This window comes from Peromyscus californicus, unplaced genomic scaffold (genome assembly GCF_007827085.1).
Source record: "Peromyscus californicus insignis strain IS unplaced genomic scaffold, ASM782708v3 Scaffold_5__1_contigs__length_169319896, whole genome shotgun sequence".
In the NCBI taxonomy this organism is placed as follows: Eukaryota; Metazoa; Chordata; class Mammalia; order Rodentia; family Cricetidae; genus Peromyscus; species Peromyscus californicus.
The window spans coordinates 105,342,577-105,366,054 of NW_026294573.1; the positions used below are offsets into that span (position 1 = coordinate 105,342,577).

A 23,478-nucleotide genomic window follows, 5' to 3' on the forward strand; every position below is an offset into this window, starting at 1 on the left:
ATTGGGGCTGAAGAGATGGCTCAGAGGTTAAGAGCACTGACTGCTCTTCCAGAGGTCCTGAATTCAATTCCCAGCAACCATATGGTGGCTCACAACCATCTGTAATGAGATCTGGTGCCCTCTTCTGGCCTGCAATCATACATGCTGTATACATAATAAATAAATAAATCTTTAAAAAAAAAAAAAAAAAAGCTGGGTGATGGTGGCACACGTCTTTAATCCCAGCACTTAGGAGGCAGAGTCAGGCAGATCTCTGTGAGTTCAAGGCCAGCCTGGGCTACAGAGTGAATTCCAGGAAAGGCACCAAAGCTACACAGAGAAACCCTGTCTTGAAAAACCAAAAAAACAAAAAAAAGCAAAAAAAAACCAAAACGAAACAAAAACAAAAACTCGGTTATCTCTCAATATGTTGACAATTTTTCAGGATGGACAGAGGCATTTCCCACCTCCAGAGAAACAGAATATGTGACGGCTCAGGTACTCCTGAAGAACGCATCATCCCTCGATTTGGCATGCCATCTCGCCAAGCTCCGGGGACTTCACTGCTGGTACCACCTCTCCAGACTCCTCAAGGGGTACCTACCCAGGAACTTGAACCTGGTTTTCCAAGATGTCCCAATGCAGGACATATCTGCTCTCATGTCTTGCTCATTCACCCCTGCCTCTTCTGCACACCAGGGCACTTCTCTGTCCCATTCTTTCTGGCAGTTATCACTTTTCCTGTGGCTAGCCCTGCTCATGGGGCCAATGATAGCAATCTATTTTTTTCTTCCCCTAGTAACCTGCCTTCTCAGCTCCCTCAAGGTGTCTCCAGGAAGACAGCTAACTGAATGCTTCTTCACTCACACCTCCCATAACTCTGAATCCCAACTTCCCCCTCCCCAATTTGTCCCAAATCAGCAGGAAGCAGTCTCAAGATTTTGGCGCCCTAATTCCCCCCACACACTTGCTATCCATAACTCATCTTTTTATAATAATCAAAAGGGAAGAATGTTAGCATTCAGACCCACCCTTTAGGGTCCCGGCCAATAAGCGGGCAATACCTTGACCTGCCCAGCATCTTGACCACCTCATCCTACGTAAAGTCCCCTTTAAGAGAAAACCCCTCTCCTTCTCTCTCTGTTCCCACAGTCTTGCTCTTGCTCTCTTTCCCTCTCCCTTCTTCTCATCTTTCCTCTCTCTTCCCACGAGGTCACTCTGCATTTCCTCTCTTCCTTCCTCTCTTTCTCTTCTCCTTCTTCTCTTCTCAGTCCCCACCCACTTTCTCTCTTCTCCCTCTCCCTTTCCCTTCCCTAATAAAACTTTCCACATGAGTGCCACCTGCATGGTGTGGCTTTCTCCACAGCTCCTACCTTCCGTGACCGTGCCCCCTGTGTCTGCATGGCATGTCTCTTTCTCACCCACCACAGGACCCTTTCGCTTCAACCCACTAAGGTCTCTCTCCCATTGTTTTACAAAAGTCTACAATTTTTTTTTTTTTTAAGAAAACAGAAGTGGAGGGCTGGAGATATGGCTCAGAGGTTAAGAGCTTACTGTTCTTGCAGAGGACCCCTGAATTAATGTCTCAAAACCATACTATAACTCCCAGCTCTCTAGGGAATCAATATCGTCTTCCTTACTCCATTACCTGTATTAATGCGCAAATACACACAGAGACAAATAAATCTTACACACAGAAAAAAAAAAAAAAGGAAGGAAGGAAGGATAGATGCATGGATAAAAGGAAGGAATCAAGCAGAGACACACGCCTTTAATCCAAGCACTAGGGAGGCAGAGGCAGGCAGACCTCCAAGTTAATGGCCAGCCTGGGATACATAGTGAGACTCTGTCTCAAAACACAACAAAAAGAGAGGTGAGATGGCTCCATGGCTAAAATGCTGTGCAAGCATGAGGACCCAAGTTCAGACGCCCAGCACCCATGCAGAAAACCACACGAGGGGCTGAAGACATGGTTAACAGCTCTTACTGCTCTTCCAGAAAACCAGAATTTGGTTCCTAGTGCACATAACTACCTGTAACTCCAGTTCCAGGATACCTGAAACACTCTTCTAGCCTCTTCAGGCACCCATACACACACATGGATATATTCATACACATAAATAATGTTATTTTTAAAAATTAATGGAATAAAAGCACGGGGATGGTGTCTCACACCTGTAAGTCCACAGGGGACAGAGACAGGATGATCCCTAGGGCTTGCTGACTAGCCAGGCTAGCAGAAATACAATGAGGTTTTTTGGTGTTGTTTTTGTTTTTTGAGACCTTGTCAAAAAAAAAAAAAAAAAAAGAAATGGAGGACAGACATCCAATGTCATCCTCCTCTGACCTATACACACCACAGGAGTGAGTACACCCACACAAATACACCACATTCACAAACACACACAAAAAAAAATGGGAAGAGAAAAACATCTAAGTATGTAATTCATAAAGAAAAGGAAATGACAAATTTCAAGAGGACAGTTAACCTGAAATAAAGGGATGGAATAGGAAAGAAGGTGAATGAACAGAACACTAATGCTCTAAGAGTCCAAGAAGTGTCATCTGTTAATTTAAATGCTTGAAATGAAATGCCTGTGTTATACAAAGTATACTGCAAACCTAGCTCTTTTAGCTACTACATATTCTGTCAAAAACTCATAGTACTAGATTAGGTAAACAAACTGAACATCGGGGCTGGAGAGATGGCTCAGAGGTTAAGAGCACTGGCTGTTCTTCCAGAGGACCTGAGTTCAATTCCCAGCACCCAACATGGTGGCTCACAACCATCTATAATGAGATCTGATGCCCTCTTCTGGCCTGCAGACATACATGCAGACAGACTACTGTATACATAATGACTAAATAAATCTTTAAAAAACAACAACAACAAAAAACCAAACTGAACATCTATCAAATCCAATTACAATCTCCAAACCATAATAGCACTCCCACAGGAACATACACAAACTCGCACACACACCCTCTAGTTACCAGAACTGGAGTGTTCCAGTAAAATAGAAAGTCATCAATATCAGCCTGATAAAGAAACACTTTAAAAGTCCTGACCCTGTTCTCTGGAGAAATGGCTAATTAAGGCTATTGTAATCTGAACAGCATTCCCCATGGTCAATTTGAAACAGTCTCAGAAAGCAGTACAGAATTTTTAACCTAAAACGTAAAGTAAATGCACTTGGGCACATACTGAGGTCACCTAACAACTAACACTTACTTCAGCTCTAGATATTTTTCCAAAAATAGACACACCTAAAGTGAGGCCCATTCTCTGAAATACTTGACAGTTTTCCCTCAAGTGTTTTTCTTTTTCCTTTTTTTATTTTTATTTATTTATTGATTTTGTGAGACAGCGTTTCTCTTTGTAGCTATGGCTGCTCTGGAACTCTCTATAAACCAGGCTAGACTTGAACTTGGAGATTCACCTGCCTCAACCACCAGGATGCTGGGATTGATTACCCCAATCCAAAAATCAGATTGCACAGTACATTCTGCAATTCCACCCAATCACAAAGCCCAAGCTCAGACACACTAGACCAAAACTCCAACAATCCCACCAAACTTTGGAACACTGTTTGCCAATAGCCCTACCCAGAGAGACTGCAGGCAAATGACCCCACCCAACCATAGGGCACAACATGCAACTCACATGATTGCAGAGTCCAGTTTACAGTCAGTTCATTTATGAAATAGACCTCATAGCCCAATCTTCCCAAAGAAAATTGCAGAGCCTGCTTACAGTCCTCCCCATCACAAAATTCATCCAGTAGCATCTCCTGAACAGGGGGCCCAGCCAGAAGCCCTACTCAATCTCAAAGCAGACAGCATTTTGGTTCCACCAAATCCCAGCAGCAAGCTGCTAAAGAACAAAAGAAAACAAGAAGCGACATAGAAACCCCTCTCAAAGACCTGAGTGCCATCTCCAGAACTCATGGTCAAAGAAGGGAGCAGACCTCAGAAGTTGTTCTCTGACTTCCAGACATACACCATGGCATACGCACACCTATACTCGCACACGTACACACGTGTGCCATGCACACACTCAATAAATAAAATAAATATAATATGTGGGTGGTTTAACATCTTTTTCCAAAACATCGTCTCACTATGAAGCTTTGGTTGGTCTCAAACTCACAGAGATCCGCCCACCTCTGTCTCCCAAGTGCTGGGATTAAAGGCGTGCAAAACTACGCCCAGTATACATCTTTTAAAGCTTACAATTAAGCAAAAGTAAGTAAGAACCAGGTATGTGATGTTTCTGTCGGCTTAACTGCTGCAGATAAATCTACTGATATTTTAATTATCGTCTGCCACCCCACAACCCCCCAGTCAGTGCCCCAGAGCACATATAATTAAAATATACATCTTAAAAAAAAAATCTAGAGGTAAAGAACCAATACCTGATATGAAGAAGAAACAGCTTCAACAAAGACTTCATCAAGCAAAAGAATCAATAAACAAAACATATCATAGAAAAATATTCAGAGAGCTGGCAGTGGTGGAGCATGCCTTTAATCCCAGCACTCGGGAGGCAGAGGCCGGCGGATCTCTGTGAGTTCGAGGCCAGCCTGGGCTACCAAGTGAGTCCCAGGAAAGGCGCAAAGCTACACAGAGAAACCCTGTCTCGAAAAACCAAAAAAAAAAAAAAAAAAGAACAAAAACAAACATATTTATTTGTTTATTCCACCCCAGACAAATGGGTGTGATTGCAGACTCCTACCTCAGCACTTAGAAGACTGAGGCAGGAGGGCTCTGGTGAGTTCAAGACCAGCCTGGGCTACATACAAATCAAGTAACAAACTAGCCAGGATATACATAAGCAAGATCAGATCCAAAAAAAAAAAAAAAAAAAAAAAATTAAGATTAGGGTGATTAAGATGCTGCTGTCCACCGGGTGGTGGTGGTGGCACTGGCCTTTAATCCCAGCACTCAGGAGGCAGAGCCAGGTGGATCTCTGTGAGTTCGAGGCCAGTCTGGTCTACAGAGTGAGATCCAGGACAGGCACCAAAACTACACAGAGAAACCCTGTCTCAAAAAAAAAAAAAAAAATGCTGTTGCCCCACAAGACAGGTAAAGCCATCTAGATCGTGAATGTGCCCCAACATGGTGTTGAGAGGCTGAGGTCAGGTCAAAGAAGAAGCAACAAACAACATCGTAAGGAGTTAAACGTAGCTGAAACTCAGCTTTGTTGCTCCCCTATTTACCTACCCCTTCTGCTTTCCTTCTTCAGAACTTACTTTTATTAGTTTTAATTATGTGTATGTGTGTTTATGTGTACATGCTGGGTTCCTGGGAGCTGAAGTCATAGGCAGTTGCGAACCACCTTTTGGAGGTGTTGGGAACTGAACTTGGATCCTCTGGAACAGCAGTGTTTGTTCTTAACTACTAAGCCACCTCTCCAGGCCCTGTTCTTTCTCTCCTTAGTGAGTTCTTTCTCACCCTGACTGGCTTGGAATTTGCTATATCCAACAGGCTGGAATTTGCAGTTATTCTCCTAACCCTCTGCCTCCCACACGCTATAGGCTTCTGTCACCTCACCCAGTGTGCTGGGTAGTGTTTGTCACCTTAATACAAACTAGAGTCACTTGGGAGGAGGGACCCTCCTCCATCAGACGGGCCTGTTGGCATGTCTGTGGAGCATTTTCTCGATATGGTAGAGCCTACAGGGTAGGGGTCCTGGGTTACATAAGAAAGCAGGCTGAACTAGACATGGAGGACAAGCCAGTAAGCAATATTCCTCCGTGGTCTCTGCTTCAGTTTCTGCCTCAAGCTTCTGCCCTAGTTCCCCTCAATAATGCACTGTGACCTGTGGGTTGTAAGATGAAATAAACTCTTTCCTCCCAAAGTTGCTTTTGGTCAGTTTTATCACGGCAACAGAAAGTAATTGGTACACCCAGCTTTAACCATTTTCTTAGTTTGCTTTTTATTACTATAATCTGAAGCTAAGTGACATAGGAAAGAGAGCTCACATGGTAATGAACACTTGTAGTCCCAGTTACTAGGAATGCTGAGAGAGGAGAAGCATTTGAGCCCATGGGTTCAAGACCAGTCTAAGCAACATGATAAAGCAATTTATTAAAAAGTAAGAAAGGTGAAAATCAGCTCAATTTGAGGCTGAAAAGTCCCAAGAGCATCCCAGGTTTGTTGAGGACCTCACTGTGATAACAGCACCCGACAAAAGGGCATCGCACAGTAAGACAGGAAAGCAGCAGAACAAAGCGAGGCCAGTTTTGCTGTTTTGTTTTGTTTCTTAACTCTAAGTAGGTGCCTGCACATGGGTGTGTGCACATGGTGCAGTTGCCCACAAAGACGAGACACAGATCACCAGGAGCTGCAGTTACACACAATTGTGAGACTCCTGATGTGAGTGCTGAAAACCAAACTCAGGTCTTTGGAAGAGCAGCAAGAGTTCTCATCCATGAGATTCTCCCTAGCCCTTTTTTCTTGTTCTTTTATAATCACAAACTCTTTCAGGCTCTAACTGGCATTCCATGGGAAGCATTTCATTCCAAGGAAAACACTTCTAATGTCCCAGTCTCTACTGCTAGGCTCCATTTTTTTTTTCTTCTTGGTTTCTTTTCTTTTTCTTCTTTTTCCTTTGAGACAAGATCTCACTATGTATCCCTGGCTGGCCTGAAAGGTGATATATTATAGATTAGAATGAGCTCAGAGATCCACCTGCCTCTCTGCCTCTGAGTATCTTTTTTGCCCCTTTCTTCCTGCACTCCCCAGCCCCGATCTTTGTAGACAAGTCCAGTCTGGCTAGCTATGTAACCACAGATGACCTTCTGGTCCTCCTGCCTCCACTTCCAAAATGCTGGGATTACAGGTATGCACCACCACACCAGCTTATTCCATGCTAAGGATCAAACCCAGGGCTCTGTGTGTACCACAGAAGCACTCTACCAACCAAGGTACAGTCAGAAGATTCAAAAGGCTAGGACGAGGATGTAGCCCAGTTAGTAGAGTGCTTGCCTGGCGAGCATGAGGCCAGCCATACGGTCCTGGGTTCAATCCCTAGCACTACCAAAAAGCCTCAGAAGCTCACAAAACTTCAAGAGATTCAGAAATTACAAGGTCCAAGGCCCCTCCCAAGCTTTATAAGCAACTGCTAGGTAGAAGAGACTCTGGCTCCCTGCACATTGTGAAGAGAGGACCAGGGTTGCAGCTTTCTGAGCTGTCACCCAAACTAGGATAGGCTAGCCTTTTAGGCATCCATGCTCTGTAACAACACGCACGCACGCACGCACGCACGCACGCACGCACGCACAACGCGCACACAAACCCTCACCTGTGCACTAAGCTGGATGTGGGTCTTAGACTTGAGTAGAATCATTTCTTTAGTATGTTGCTGACAAGGTGAAAAGACATTAGTTCTTGCCTTTCCCCAAAGCAGGAACAAAAACAATGATCTTTACCAAGATCAAACATTCAACTCAATAGAAGAACAATTCCTAATTTCAAAGTACTTATGATGATTAATCTTCACAGCACCCAGGGGTGTGCCTGTGAAGGCAGTTCCAAAGAGGATTAACAGGAAAGACCCACCCTAAACTCCAATGACGCCATCCATTAATAGAGGCCTGAATAAATATAAGGAGAAGGAGGGAAAAGGCAAGGTAGGCATTCAATCCCTCTCTGCTTTTCCTGTCGTGCTGGAAGTGCTCTACAACAAGAGAGACTACATCCCAAGTAAATCTTTCTTGCTTTATGTCAGATGTCTGTCAGTGATGAGAAGCTGACTAGTAAAGTAATGGTCCTTGTTTCTTGGGAACTTTAGGGGTTTTTGTTTGTTTCTGAGACATGAACATATTCTATAGTCTAGGCCTGCCTCAGCCTCTTGAGTGCTAGCATTACAGAAAACAAAATCTGGGGAAGGAGGTGGGGGATATGCATTTGTATGTGTGCAGGGGAGGGAGCATGTGCCTGTGGAGACCAGAGGTCAACTTCCAATATCACTCCTTAGGAGACATCCACCTTGTTTTTTGAGCCAAAGTCTCTTATTGGGACTTTGGGTTCACCAATTAGGCTGAATAACCAACAAGTCCTAAGTATCCGCCTGTCTTTACCTTTCTAGGGCTTTAACACTTCTTTGATTAAAGTGTGTGCCACCACCACACTCAGAGTACAAACCGCTATGCCCAGCTTTTCCCTGAGTACTGGGCATTTAAGCTCAAGTCCTCACGACTGTACAGCAAGTATTTGCCAAATGAGCAATCTTGCGGCTGGAGAGAGCACTTGTTGATCTTGTAGAGTACCTGGGTTCAGTTCCCAGCACCCACACAGTGGCTCACCTGGGTTCAGTTTCCAGCACCCACACAGTGGCTCACCTGGGTTCAGTTCCCAGCACCCACATAGTGGCTCACCTGGGTTCAGTTCCCAGCACCCACATAGTGGCTCACCTGGGTTCAGTTCCTAGCACCCACACAGTGGCTCACCTGGGTTCAGTTCCCAGCACCCACACAGTGGCTCACCTGGGTTCAGTTCCCAGCACCCACACAGTGGCTCACCTGGGTTCAGTTCCCAGCACCCACACAGTGGCTCACCTGGGTTCAGTTTCCAGCACCCACACAGTGGCTCACCTGGGTTCAGTTCCCAGCACCCACACAGTGGCTCACCTGGGTTCAGTTCCCAGCACCCACATAGTGGCTCACCTGGGTTCAGTTCCTAGCACCCACACAGTGGCTCACCTGGGTTCAGTTCCCAGCACCCACACAGTGGCTCATCTGGGTTCAGTTCCCAGCACCCACACAGTGGCTCACCTGGGTTCAGTTCCCAGCACCCACATAGTGGCTCACAACCTTCTGTGACTCTGCTTGCAGAGGATCTTTGCAAAGCCGACTTCTTTTAGTAAAAGAACTAACAGTTTACAGTGAGTCATCCATAAAGAAAACTCTGTCAACTCGTATTAACATTTAAATGTACGTGTCATTCATAAATTTATTGGTGTCTCAGTCTTGGAATATGTGTGATAAGGCATGATTAAGCTGCTTTTGGGGCTGGAGAGATGGCTCAGCGGTTAAGAGCACTGACTGCTCTTCCAGAGGTCCTGAGTTCAATTCCCAGCAACCACATGGTGGCTCACAGCCATCTGCAATGAGATCTAGCGCCCTCTTCTGGCCTGCAGTCATATATGTTGTATACATAATAACTAAATAAATCTTTAAAAAAAAAAAAAAAAGCTGCTTTTAAAACTGTCTGGTTTGGGCTAGGAGTGTAACTCAATTTGCAGAGTACTTACAAAGCAAGTATGAAGCCCTCAACTCTAACCCCATCTCCTCATAAAACCAGACATGGTAGCTCATACCTGTAATCCCAGGTGAAGGCAAGAGGATGGGAAACTCAAGGTCATTCTCTGCTATACAGAGAGCTCCAGGCCAGCCTGGGATATATGAGATCCTGTATAAAAAACAAACAGGGGCTGGAGAGATGGCTCATTGGTTAAAAGCACTGGCTGCTTTTCCAGAGGACCTAGGTTCAAGTCCCAGTACCCACATGTCAGCTCTCAACTTTCTGTAACTCCCGTTCAGGGACTCTGACATGCAGGCAAAACACACTCATAAAATAAAATAATCATTTTTTTGGGGGGTGGGGGTTCGAGACAGGGTTTCTCTGTGTAGCTTTGTGCCTTTCCTGGATCTCACTCTGTAGCCCAGGCCGGCCTCGAACTCACAGAGATCCGCCTGGCTCTGTCTCCCGAGTGCTGGGATTAAAGGTGTGCGCCACCACCACCCGGCAAAATAATCATTTTTTAAACCCCCCCCCCAAAAAAGAAAGGACTAGATAAATGACTCAACAATTAGGAGCACTTGCTGCTCTTCCAGAGGACACATATTCAGTTCCCATCACCCACATGGTAGATCACAACTGTCTAATTCCAGTTCCTGGGAATCTGACTTGTCTACTGGACTCCTGAGGGCACCAGGCATGCACATGGTGCACATACCATACATGGGCACTCACACATACACATAAAATAATAATTAACGCACACACACACACACACACACACACAAAGAAAAGCTGGAGAGATGGCTCAGAAGTTTAGAGTACTTGCTGCTCTTCCAGAGGCCCTGGGTTTGGTTTTCAGCACCCATGTCAAGTGGCGGCTCACAACTGCCTGTAACTTCAGCTTCAGGTGATCTGTCGTGGTCATTTTCCTAGTGCTGTAATCAGACACCATTACCATAGGGCTTATATTTAAAGTTTATTGGGGCTTACAGTTTCAGACCATTAGAGTCAATAACCATCATGGCACACAGCATACCAGTGGGCAGGCAGGCACGTGGCACTAAAAGAGTGGCTGAGAGCTTACATCTTGATCTACAAGCATAAGGGTGACATGAGTCTTTCAAATCTCAAAGCCTGCCCCCAGTGACCAGACTACTTCAACAAGGCCACACCTTCTAATCCTTCCCAAACAGTTCCACGAGCTGGGGACCAAGTAGTCAAGAATGTGAGCCTCTGAAGGCCATTCTCATTTAACTATGACAGGATCTGATATCATCTTCTGGCCTCTGCAGGCACCTACATACATGTAGCATACAGACATAGACACATACACAGAAATAAAAATAGTGAAAATGAATCCTAAAACCAAACAAACAACAACCACAAATAAAAATAAAAACAAAACAACTCTCAGGTCTTGTGATGCCAAAATTCCTTATAAGTTCTCCTTTCTTTTTTCTTTGAGTCAAGGGTTCATATAGAGCAGGTAGGCCTCAAAAGTCAAATTGCAAACTACACTGATGTGCTATTGTATTTACTGAAATGGCATGCAGGCTGGGATGCAGCTTAGTGGTAGGGCACTTGCCTAGCATGTACAAGCCTTAAGTCAAGCCCTAGTACCAACATTAAAAGAAGAAATTGTTTAAAATAGCATGCCTGAGCTGGGCGGTGGTGGCACATGCCTTTAACCCAGCACTTGGAAGGCAGAGTCAGGCAGATCTCTGTGAATTTGAGGCCAGCCTGGTCTAAAGAGTAAGCTCCAGGACAGGCACCAAAGCTACACAAAGAAACCCTGTCTCGAAAAACCAAATAATAATAAAAATAATAATAATAATAATAATAATAATAATTAAGCTGCTACAACTGTCCGTTTGTGGGGCTTTTCCACCATACAAAACAGAAACTCTGTAACATAATATCATGAATGTAATAAATCATATCATAAATACAGTTATTGAATGAATACTGCAAATGTAATCAATGAATACCACAAATGTAATTAATATCATGAGTGTAATTAATATCTTGAATGTAATTCATGCCACTGAACTGTGAACTTAAAAATGGTTACAAGTGCAAATATTATGTTCATTTAAAAACATAAGGTGGAGCCGGGCGGTGGTGGCGCACGCCTTTAATCCCAGCACTCGGGAGGCAGAGCCAGGCGGATCTCTGTGAGTTCGAGGCCAGCCTGGTCTCCAAAGCGAGTTCCAGGAAAGGTGCAAAGCTACACAGAGAAACCCTGTCTCGAAAAACCAAAAAAAAAAAAAAAAAAACATAAGGTGGAATGTAATCATCATACATTATATGTGTGTGTGAAGTTGAAGACAGCGATGTTCTAAAATAGAAAGTGGTGATGGTGTCATGGGCTTATGAGGATGTTGGACTAAAGTCTATAAAATTGTGCAAACAGGCAAATTGTATACTATGTGAATTATTTGTCAATAAAGATTTTATAAAACATAAAAAATAAATAAACAAAATAATTAAGCTGAATGTATGTGGTGGTTTACACCTATAATCCCAGTACCTGGGAAGTGGAGGCAGAAGGATCAGGAGTTCAAGGCCAGCCTGGGCTATATCAAGACCCTGTCTCAAAAGTTAGCCAGAATAAATAAAGAAATCTTTCTCAACCAAGATGAGAAACAATTCAAAATAATGCCAAAAAATAAAAAATACAAATCTCCCAGAAGCACAAGTTGCCAACAAAACATGAAAACAAGCTCAACTTTAGGAAATACCAACTTAAAAATCACATAACAGAGACCATTTAAACCCCCCAGATTAGAAAAAAGTTAAAGTTGCACAATATCAAGTGCTGAAGAGGAAAATGAAGCAACCACAACACACACTAGCAGCCTCTTGACTCAGTCATCACAAGATTTTACCATGAGCCAGTGCAGTGACTCAGATCCTGGAAGTGTTTAGTAAGCATCAAGATACTGATAATGTGCAAAGCATGGTGGCACAAGCCTTCAATCCCGGAAGCTGAGGCAGGAGAAGAGCTGAAGGTGTGAGGACAGCCTGGTCTACAGAGGAAGTCCAGGCCAGCCTGGGTTACACAGAAACTGATAATAACCAATACAATTACAAGAATACGTACAAATTACTTCCAAATACAAATTCTGGTCCTTAGGTATAATTTAGCAAAGCAATACAAACAAGAAAAATTTCAGTCTTTATCCAATGTATCCTATTTTGTTTTGAGGTATGTTTGTATGTGTGATAATAAATATTCAAGTACGGATTTCCTCCTAGCATACTGATAACATAAATGACTAAAATTCTAAACAACTATTTTCACTCATTATCCTATTTCAATGTGAAGAAATAGTTTTACATGGCATGACTTTAAAACTAGTACTTAAACTTTATAGGACGTGAAACATCCCTGTGACTACCTAAGAGGGGCAAAACGGACTCACATTCAGAATTAGCAGTCACACTGAACCAATTTTGAATTCAGATTCAGATTCACCATTTAAAACTGTAATCTGGCCAAGTGGTGGTGGCCAATGCCTCCAACCCCAGCCTGGTCTACAGAGCAAATTCCAGGACAGCCAGGGCTACAAAGAGAAACCCTGCCTCAAAAAAAAAAAAAAAAAAAAAAAAAAAAAAAGACAAAACAAAGCATTTGACAGAGAAATAGAAAAATACATTTCCTAAGACTACCAGGGCCCTGAACTAATGGCAGCTGAAACACTGGCTGCTTTTATAGGAACCCAGGCTCAGTTCCCAGCACTCATATGGAGGCTAGCACTGTCTGCTCCAGAAGACCTGATGCCCTCCCTCTTCAGCCTTTTACAGGCACCAGGTACACCCATGGTGCACAGGCAAAACACCCATAAGTATAAAATCAAAACAAATTTTTAAAAAGAAAGACTATCAGATTCCAGCGATAAGAGATCCAACACCTCTGGCTTCTGCAGGTACTGCATTCATGTGTACATATTCACACTCTCACACACCCACATATACATAGAATTAAAAAATTAAAATTAGGGCTGGAGAGATGGCTCAGAGGTTAAGAGCACCGATAGCTCTTCCAGAGGTCCTGAGTTCAATTCCCAGCAACCACATGGTGGCCCACAACCATCTGTAATGAGATTTGGCTCCCTCTTCTGTATACATAACAAATAAATAAATCTTAAAAAAAAAAAGATATTTCAAAAAAAATTAAAATTAAAATTAGAAAAAAAAAAAAAGACCATCATCTGTGCTACCAATAGCACTTGCTGGTGAAGGCACTGGCTGCCAAGACAGGCACAATTCCCCAAAACCACATCATTGAAGGAAGGTGCAAACTCCTGCAAGCTGTCCTAACCTACACAGACCTGCCCAGTTCATACTAAATGAGTAAACAAATAAACGTAAAAAAAGAATTAAAGCTGGGCAGTGGTGGCATACACCTTTAATCATAGCATTTGGGAGGAGAGGCAAGCAGATCTCTGAGTTCCAAGACAACCAGAGCTACACGGAGAAACCCTATCTCGAAAAATCGAATTAGTAATAATTTTTTTTTTAATTCAAGAGCTGGGGGAGGGGGGTGGCATATGCCTTTAATCCCAGCACTTGGGAGGCAAAGGCAGGCGGATCTCTGTGAGTTCAAGTCTAGCCTGGTCTCTAGTCTATAGAGTAAGTATCAGGACAGCCAGAGCTACACAGAGAAACCCTATCTCAAAAACCCAGGGGGAATAAAAAAAGAATTAAAGAAATGTTATCTAAAAAAAGTCACCTTATTAATGATAAACAAGTGGGTTTTTTTTTTCTGTTTATTGAAGAAAAAAGTTTGCACTTAAAGGGAACTACACTTAAGACAGGGTCTCTCATGAAACCCGGAGCTCAAAGATTTGGCTGCATTATCTGACCAGTGAGCCCCAGATATCATTCTGTCTCCACCTCCCCAGACCTAAAACTATAAAGTCAGACCACTGCAATACGCAGCTTTTTTGTTCAGTCATTTTGCTTTGTTTTGTTTTTCAAGACAGTTTCTCTGTAGGACAGCCCGGGCTGTCCTGGAACTTGCTCTGTAGACCAGGCTGGCCTTGAACTCAGAGATCCATCTGTCTCTGGTTCCTGAGTCCTGGGATGAAAAGGTGTGCACCACACCCAGTGATACCCAGCCTTTTAACAAACAGATCCAAACTCAGGACCTCGAAAGGCAAGCAGTTCACAGTCTCAGTCTCCTTCCCAGGATCCGCTTAATCTTAATCACAACTTTAATACTGCCTGGTGGTGCACGCCTTTGATCCCAGCACTTGGGAGGCAGAGGCAGGCGGATCTGTGAGTTTGAGGCCAGCCTGGTCTACAGAGTGAGTTCCAGGACATCTAGGGCTACACAGAGAAACCCTGTCTCATAAATAAATAAATACATAAATCTTAATACATTCAACAACAGAAAAAAATGTATCAGTATCTATACTCAGAAATAATGATATATTTATAATGCTGAAAATATCCAAAAGAACTTCTATCATCAATTAAATTTCAGGTATCCTAAGCTTTTGGGGGCAGTAGCAGAGGTAAAGTCACTATGTAGTCCAAGTGGGTCCTGTGCTTACAATTCTCCTGCTTCAGCCTCAGAAGTGCTGAGATGTCAGGCACATGGGACCACTCCTGACAGATTTTAAATACCATAGTCAAAAGGATAAAAGAGGAACCCAAGCCTGACAACCTGAGTTTGATCCCTGGAACCCACATTCAGGAAGGAAAGAACCAATTCCAACAGATCGTTCTGACCTACACACACAAGTCATTTAATTTTAAAAATTAAAAATAGGCTAAAGACACACAAAGTGACATTTGTCAAAGAAATGTGCACTGATAACCACTGATGATGCCTATCTAATGTGTCTTATTAAGATACTGTTTTCTCGCCGGACGGTGGTGGCTCACGCCTTTAATCCCAGCACTCGGGAGGCAGAGCCAGGTGGATCTCTGTGAGTTCGAGGCCAGCCTGGACTACCAAGTGAGTTCCAGGAAAGGCGCAAAGCTACACAGAGAAACCCTGTCTCGAAAAACCAAAAATAAAAATAAAAAAAAATAAAAATAAAAAATAAAGATACTGTTTTCTCAAAATCAAAACGAAAAAATAAAACCAGCCAAGTGTGGTGGTAAATGCCTTTAATCCTCTAACTCTCTTCGGCAGAGGCAAGAAGATCCGAGTCTGAGGTCAGTCTGGTTTACATGGTTCCAGGTCAGCCAGGGTTACATACTGAAACAGTCTCAAATAAAAATGAAAAGGGAAAAGGGGGTGCTGGAGAGAAAGCACTATCTCCTCTTCCAAGGACTCAAGTTCAAGTCCCAGCATCCACACAGCAGCTTATAACTGTGAAACTCCAGTTCTAAGACACCCTCTTCTATGTACAGACATATATACAGGCAAGGCACCCATACACATATTAAAAAAAATTAGCTTAAAAAACAATAAAAATAAAAGGAAAGGAAAACAAAAACAGTATATAAAATGTTGTGATGAGCTCCAGCCGGGCAGTAGTGGTGCACACCTTTAATCCCAGCACTCGAGGCAGGTTGATCTCTGTGACTGTGAGTTCCACGCCAGACAGGACTGTTTCACAGAGAAACCCTGTCTCGGGGAAAAAAAGAAAAAAGAAAAAAAAAAAAGCCACGATGAAGTAAAGAATTTTAAATACTAAAAAGAAAAGTTTAAAAAGTAAAAATTCAGCTGAGCGGTGGTGGTGCCCGTCTTTAATCCCAGCCCTCAGGAGGCAGAGGCAGGTGGATCTCTATGAGCCTGGTCCACAAAGTTAGTTCTAGGGCAGCTAGGACTAATACACAGAGAAACCCTGTCTCGGGGTGGGGTGGGGGGATAAGTGCTCTTAATTGCTCAGCCATCTATCGAACCTCTAAGAGCTATTTATCAATGAAAAGGAAATGCCTTGTTTTACCATCAAATCTGAAAAATTCAACAGAGAAGCATCCACCATATTTATTCAAACTCCCAAATACTAACAATTAGAACTGAGGAAACAGATAAAGCACTAATAGCGAAAATTAGAATATATAGTACACGACTAATTTTGGTTTACAACACTCTATGATGTTTATAAAGTATCAAAATCTTACTCTAGTTCAACACAAAAATTTTTTAAGCAATCATATTTCTAAGTCTCAAGTCAGAAAACAATTACATGAAGCAACAATACAAAGGTCAGGGATCGCTGGTAGAGTAAAAGAAGACTTGGGGTTGAGACCCAGGTGGGTAACCCAGGTAATTTCCACCCAGAAAACAAAAAAAAAAAAAAAAAAAAAAAAAGGAAAATCTAGAGAAGATATAGCTAGAGAAGAGCAGACAATGCCAAAGACATCCCCCAAAAGCATTCACCCCGTTCTGATCTCTTTTTCTCCCTCATCTCCTCGCCCAAATAACTAAATCCTCACATTTCAAGCTCGCTCTCAACTCCCCAGCACTCTACCTTCTTTACTAAACCCGGGTTCCTCTCCTCGACCTGCTCTAGCTCCCACTGAGCTTTCACTTAAGGGGGAGAGAGGTCTACTGAGTCTGTCTCCTAGGAGAGAATTAGTCCCCTAATCCGAACTCATTTGCCCGCATCCCGTCTGCCATCTGCCCTCCGCCCCTTCAACTCTGGTCCCGTCACTCTGACCCTTCGCCCAGAATCCGCCCCAAGACGTCGGTCGCCGTCCGGCTCTTTCTCCTTCCCTCCCGGGTACTCTAGCTCCTTTCATCCCGCGGGACCCCCAGGCACCGGGTCCCCAGCTTCCCTCCTCCACTGTCGCCCGGTACCGGCCCCTTCCCCCAACTCCGCCCCTCTCCCCCCTCCCCCAGAGACAGGCCCCCTCACCTGAATGCCGCTGCCGTCCAGAAAGCTGAAAGGTGCTGGCTCCGCCCGGCCTCCCGGGCTCAGTGTCTGCCTGGCTCCCGCTGCCCCTAGGGAGAGCGAACACCTCCTCTTCCAACTCTATCCGCCCCGGGCCAGACCGTCACCGTAGCCACCGCCAGTACCACGGCCGCCATGTTGAAGGCCTACTTCCCTCCTCCTTCCCGCCGCAGCTCCGCCCCTTTAGGCGTCTGACATCATGGCGCTGCGCCCCACCCGCCCGGACCAATGGGAGGAGCCGACAGTGACGTAACTAAATCCCTCTTGGAGAGCTAAAGGATTCCTGCAACCTGGAGCTTTAATTCTGAAATGAAAACCCTGCTGATCCAAACGGAAAGAAGAAAGGAGGGGTCACTGAGAGGGTAAGACTCAGAGTTAGAGACGCGGCCAAAGCCAGAACCTTAGAGACTTGAATCGCGAGGGCACACCCAAAGGCTTAGCTGTGAATCCCTTTCGGAAATGAGAAAACCTCTAAGACCCGGGACCAGTGTCACCTTCGTTAGGTCTCACTTTCTGCATTTATTTTTGGGTTTTTTTGTTTTAGACAGGGCCCTGTGTATCCCGGACCCACGTTTATAAATAAATTGTCTAAACAGTAACTCTAAATGTCTCTTCACTTTTAATATCTAGTACATTCAAACCAGAAATGCAACCCCAAGCCTTCACTGCTTTCTATGTATTAGAGATATCTGCTGGAAATAGGCACGTGAGGAATTCATACTTGTATTAAGTGATTTTTTTTCCTAAAATTTCATGATCAATGGAGAAATGAGATCATAAAGAATTAACTCTAGTCAAACTCAGCGTGATGATGGTGTGACAGGTGCTTAATGGTCAAACCAGAGCCTGGAGCATCCTTATCCGTCTTCAAGTGCTTTGATCAAGAATTACTCCTCTAGGTACATAAAGCATGTGTACACTACCATGTCTGCTTTCCAGCTGCATTTTGTCTCCAGATTAAATAGAAGACAAGATGATATTTGAGCTTTGGAGGCTGAGGAAGCTCTAACTCAGGGTACAACATTCCAGAGAGGAAGGTCAAAGTGAGCAAAGAACAGCGACCTGTCAATTATTCGTGTATTTAGCAGGTAGATTTCCACTTTATATATTAAGTTTTCCATTTCATATATTAAGGCAAGATCTCTCATTAAATCTAGTACTCACTGGTTCTGGCTAGTCTAGTGAGCCAGCCTGCCCAAGGGATGCACTTGTCTCTGCTTTCTAAGTGAGTGCTGGGAATTACAGTAGATGTCATAGCTCCTTGACTTTCATGGCTTTTTTTGTTTGTTTGTTTTGTTTTGTTTTGTTTTTCGAGACAGAGTTTCTCTGTGTAGCTTTGCGCCTTTCCTGGACCTCGCTCTGTAGACCAGGCTGGCCTCGAACTCACAAAGATCCGCCTGCCTCCGCCTCCCAAGTGCTGGGATTAAAGGCGTGCGCCACCACTGCCCGGCCGACTTTCATGGCTTTTATGTGAGTTCTGGGGATCCTCAGGTTTCTGCATCGAGGATTTTACCGACTGAGCCACCTTTTCAGTCCATTGAAATTATCTTTGCAGAGTTCTGATGACAAGCATAGCGTAGGAGTTAGTCAATGCTAGATGGCTAAATGATAGATGATGGAGATAGTGGGTTGGCCTGTCCTTTTCAACCTTTCAGGTGCCGAGTGGATGAAAGGATGGGTAAAGGGACACAATAGGGAAAGTATAAGCTGGTATCCCTTGCTCTGGAGTGCTGCTGTACGTCTAAAAGTGTACTTCTGTGTGGGTAAACTGGGGTGGAGAGGCCCGGCAAGGACAGGGATCCTGCTCGATCTGTTCTGACCCTGTATGAGTCACCACTGGGATTCACATCTGGAAACTGACAAATATGAATTACTTCCAGAAAGGTGAAGAGGTATTTGTTCTTCTAGGGAAGTGTCTCTAGTTCCCCCTACACCCTACACTAGTGGTTCTCAACCTTCCTAATGCTGGGACCCTTTAACACAGTTCCTCATGTTGGGATGATCCCAACAATAAAATTATTTTTGTTGCTACTTCATAACTGTAATTTTGCTACTGCTATGAATTGTAATGTAAATATCTGTGTTTTCCAATGATCTTAGGCAAGCCCTGTGAAAGGGTCATTCGAAAGGGTTAAGAAACCTTTCAACCTTTTGTTGAAAGGATTGAGAACCACTACCCTACACCTTTGTTTTGTTTTGTAGAAACCCTACACAGACAGGGTTTCTCTGTGTAGCCTTGTAGCCCTGGCTTGTACTCTTGGCTGCTCTGGAACTCACCCTACAGACCAGGTTGGCCTCTAGCAAAGATCCTCCTGCCTCTGCCTCCTGAGTGCTGGGATTAAAGGTATTCACTACCACTGCCTGGCAACTCTCAATATAAGGCAGAAAGCCCAACTTCTAAATGTTTTATGTTATTATTATTGGCAAGGTGGGTGTGTCATAGCATGAATGTGGAGATCAGGGTACAGCTTTGTGGATTCAGCTTTCTCCTTCCTCTCTTACATGGGATTGCTAGCACTGAATAAAACAGGATTGGTGGGCTTGAGAGATGGCTTGGTGGTTAAGAATACATTCTGCTCTTCCCAGCATTAAGCAAAATAAAAGTAAGAAACAAACAAAACAAACAGATATTTAGGTTACTCCTTAATCTACACCAATTAGCCCTTAAAGATAACCATCATAGGTTAGGGATATGGCGAAGTGATGGAGCATCATCTCATGTTCAACAAGGTCCTGGCTCTGCACTAGGGAAAAAAAGAGACATTGTCTAATCATGACACTTCATGCTGCTAAAATGCCCAATACACAAACAACAGATGCTCTGTAGGCATGTTTGTTGTCTTAGCCTGCAGGAAGTTAAGACAGGAGGTTTGCCAGTAGCTTAGAGCCAACCTGAGCTACACAGTGGTTTTGATGCCTAAGTTACATGTGAGACCCCCTTTAATCCCAACCCTCAGGAGGCAGAGCACGTAGATCTCTATGAGTTCGAGGCCAGCCTGGTCTACAAAGTAAGTTCCAGGACAACCAGGGCTGTTTCACAGAGAAACCCTGCCTCAAAAAACAAAAAACAAAACAAAAAAATGTTATCATCTGAGACCCAATCTCAAAAAAAGAAAAAGAGCCATGTGGTGGCACACACCCTTGACTCCAGTATTCCAGAAGCAGAGGCAGGCGGGTCTCTGTGAGTTCGAAGCCAGCCTGATCTACAGAGTGAGTTACAGGATAACTAGGGCTGCTACACAGAGAAACTCTGTTTGGAAAAAAATACATATCAGTGGAAGGTAATATGTGAAAACATAATAACAATAAGAAGGAATAATCTCAGTGATTTCTAGAAGGCCAGCCACTAGGCTACAGTGGACACACTAAACTTCAGACCTCTTTACTCATCCTCAGGCACGTTGGTGCAAAGCACAATGCATATATCTGAACATGGATGCCTTCCTTGGAGACGAGGAGCCTGACATCCATTGGGGGTGGGGGGCAGGTGGAAGCATTTTAGGAAGTCATGGGCAACAGGAATCCCTGAAAGCCCCCTCTCCAAGCCCAGAATATCAGGAGGCCCCAATGATTTCATTTGTTTCTGATGTCCACTATCTATGACAAGGAGTAGACACAGAAAAAACTCAGAAAGGTAGAAAGGTTCCTTTGGAAGGGAAAATTGACAGATGGTGTTTACAGCTTTGCTCCTATCAGAGTTGAATGCCAGATGTTTCCTTCTGCTTTCCAAAATGATGTTATTAGATCTAAAAGGTTTCCTTGCCCAAAGATAATGCAAATACATAGGCAAGTGTATTCTATGCTAGCACAGCAAAGTTCCCTTTACTGCGGTATGAGCTCAAAGTTTGGAATTGGCATTATAGTCTTATATAGTCTGTCTTAGTTGGGGTTTTATTGCTGTGAAGAGACACCATGACCACGGCAACTTTTATAAAGGAAAACATTTAATTGGGGCAGGCTTAGACCATTATCATCATGGCAGGAAGCATGGTGGCGTGTGGGCAGACAAGGTGCTGGAGGAGGAGCTGAGAGCTCTACATCTGGATCCACAGGCAGCAGGAAGAGATAGAAACACACTGGACCTGGCTTGAGCTTCTGAGACCTCAAAGCCTGCCCCCAGTGACACACTTCCTCCAACAAGGCCACACCTACTCCAAGACCATAACTCCTAATAGTGCCACTCCCTATGAGCCTATGGGGGCCATTTTCTTTCAAACCCACTATGCTCTCCCTCTTTCCTTTCCTTCCTCTTTCCCTTCTTCCCGCCCTTCCTCTCCTCTTTTCCTCCCTATATCCCTCCATCTCTCCTCCCTCCCTCCCTTCCTTCTCTTAATTTTTTTTATGATAGCCTGGGCAGGTGGTGCATGCCTTTAGCACACAGGAGGCAGAGGCAGGCAGATTTCTGTGAATTCAAAATCAGCCTGGTCTACATAGCAAGCTTCAAGAAAGCCAGGGTTACACATGGAGAACCTGTCTTTAAAAAATAACAGAAGAGCCGGGCGGTGGTGGCGCACGCCTTTAATCCCAGCACTCGGGAGGCAGAGGCAGGCGGATCTCTGTGAGTTCAAGGCCAGCCTGGGCTACAGCGCGAGATCCAGGAAAGGCGCAAAGCTACACAGAGAAACCCTGTCTCGAAAAAAAAAAAAAAATAACAGAAGAGCTGGGAGGTTGTGGCGCACACCTTTCGTCCCAGCACTCAGGAGGCCGAGCCAGGTGGATCTCTGTGAATTCGAGGCCAGCCTGGGCTATAGAGCAAGATCCAGGACAGGCACCAAAACTACACAGAGAAACCCTGTCTCGAAAAATAAATTAAAAAAAAAAAAAAAAGCTTCTCAGGGCTTGGTGGCACATTAATCTCATCACTCAGAAGGCAAAGCCTAGTGTATCTGTGAGTTCAAGGCCAGCTTGGTCTAGATAGTGATTTCCAGATCAGCCAGAACTACATAATGAGATCCTGTCTCAAAACAAGCAAACAAACAAACAAATGAAAAACCAACCAAACAAACAAACAAAAAACCCAAACCAACAAACAAAACAAACACATACACACCAAAGCGACAGAACAGATAAACTGAGAAAACTTAAGAAATGTCCATTTCCTACCAAGAAATAACCTTAGGGATAGTCTGATGAAATTGGCATTAACATAACCAAGAAACTCAGTCGTAGCCCTGTATTCTCAGAACAGGGCTCCTTGAGAAAAATGAGAGCAGTGGGTGTTAATATTCTGATCCCACCCCTTGGGGCTACCCTGCTTCCTGACATAGAAGTCTCTTCTTAAGGAAAAACCCCACCCCATTCTCTCTCTCTCTCTCTCTCTCTCTCTCTCTCTCTCTCTCTCTCTCTCCCCCCCCCTCCACTCCCATAAGGTGTGTATCCCTCTACCCTTCTCTCTCTCTCTCTCTCTCTCTCTCTCTCTCTCTCTTCTTTCCTATCATCTCTTTGTCTCTCTATTACAATAAACCATTTCTGTGTGGATGTAGTATCTGGGCTGTGAATGCCCACTGCCCACTGCCATGCCCGCATGGAGTGGGTCACCTGCCAGCCCGCTGCAGCATCTACCCAACATGCCAGCATGGTTCCCTGCACGAGTGGGATACCCTGGCCTGGCCAGCTGGGCGTTTCCCACACGTGCATAATATAACAGTGGGACCTCAAAATAGTAGAGGCAGTGCCCTTGCAATTACCATAATGAGCTATAAAGGCTGGAACCCAATGTCCCTACGGGTCTCAAAAAAAAAACTATTCAACATAGACTCTCAAAAGAAGAGATGATTGAGATGCTGAGTCATGATTCATTGCCCAGTTTCTGACCTGGAACCCAAATGACTGAAAGAGAGGCCAAGACTCCAGAAAGAGAGATCCTGTAACACCATGATAAATGTCTATAGCAGTGAAAACCTCAGGCATTCCTCAAAGAGGTCGACTACCTTTTATTTGAGTAGCCAAACAAAGGAGAAAGGGCATACCACCTAGATAATTCAAGGACTCTTAGGTGTAGAGTCAGAGTTGAAGTTGGGGTGTGTGTGTGTGTGTGTGTGTGTGTGTGTGTGTGTGTGTATATGTGCAAATGTGAAAGTTAAAAAAAAAATAAAAAAGAAAGGACATGACTTGCTCCCAGGTATGGTGGAAGAGAAAGTTTATTGTAGATAAAAGGGAGAGCATAGACAGAGTCAGAGCCATCTGGGAAAGTCCAAAGTCCTTGAGCCATGTGAGGAGAGCAGGGAGGGGAAGGGAGAGGAGAGAGAGGGGAACCAGGTGCAGTAGCCAAGAGGGCAAAGGTGCAAAACGGGCAGGTAACCAAAATGGCTGGATTATATAGGGAAGGGCAGCCCAGCCCCTGGGCTAGAGAGTTCAGAGTAAGGGGCAGGATATGTAAGTCATGAGGACCCTG

At 44.2% G+C, this 23,478-nt stretch overlaps 1 protein-coding gene across 3 annotated transcripts in view; it reads right to left on the bottom strand.

Moving 5' to 3' along the window:
* Ubap1 (ubiquitin associated protein 1) overlaps positions 1-17,260 on the bottom strand; it is a 59,051-nt gene extending 41,791 nt beyond the window's left edge. The window contains exon 1 of one of the 3 annotated variants that reach the window (XM_052715442.1): positions 17,049-17,260. The gene's annotated coding sequence lies outside the window, so the exon portion shown is untranslated. The remainder of the gene's footprint in view (positions 1-17,048) is intronic. The other 2 variants (XM_052715441.1, XM_052715440.1) reach the window with 2 other exon arrangements.
* Positions 17,261-23,478: the final 6,218 nt, after the last annotated feature.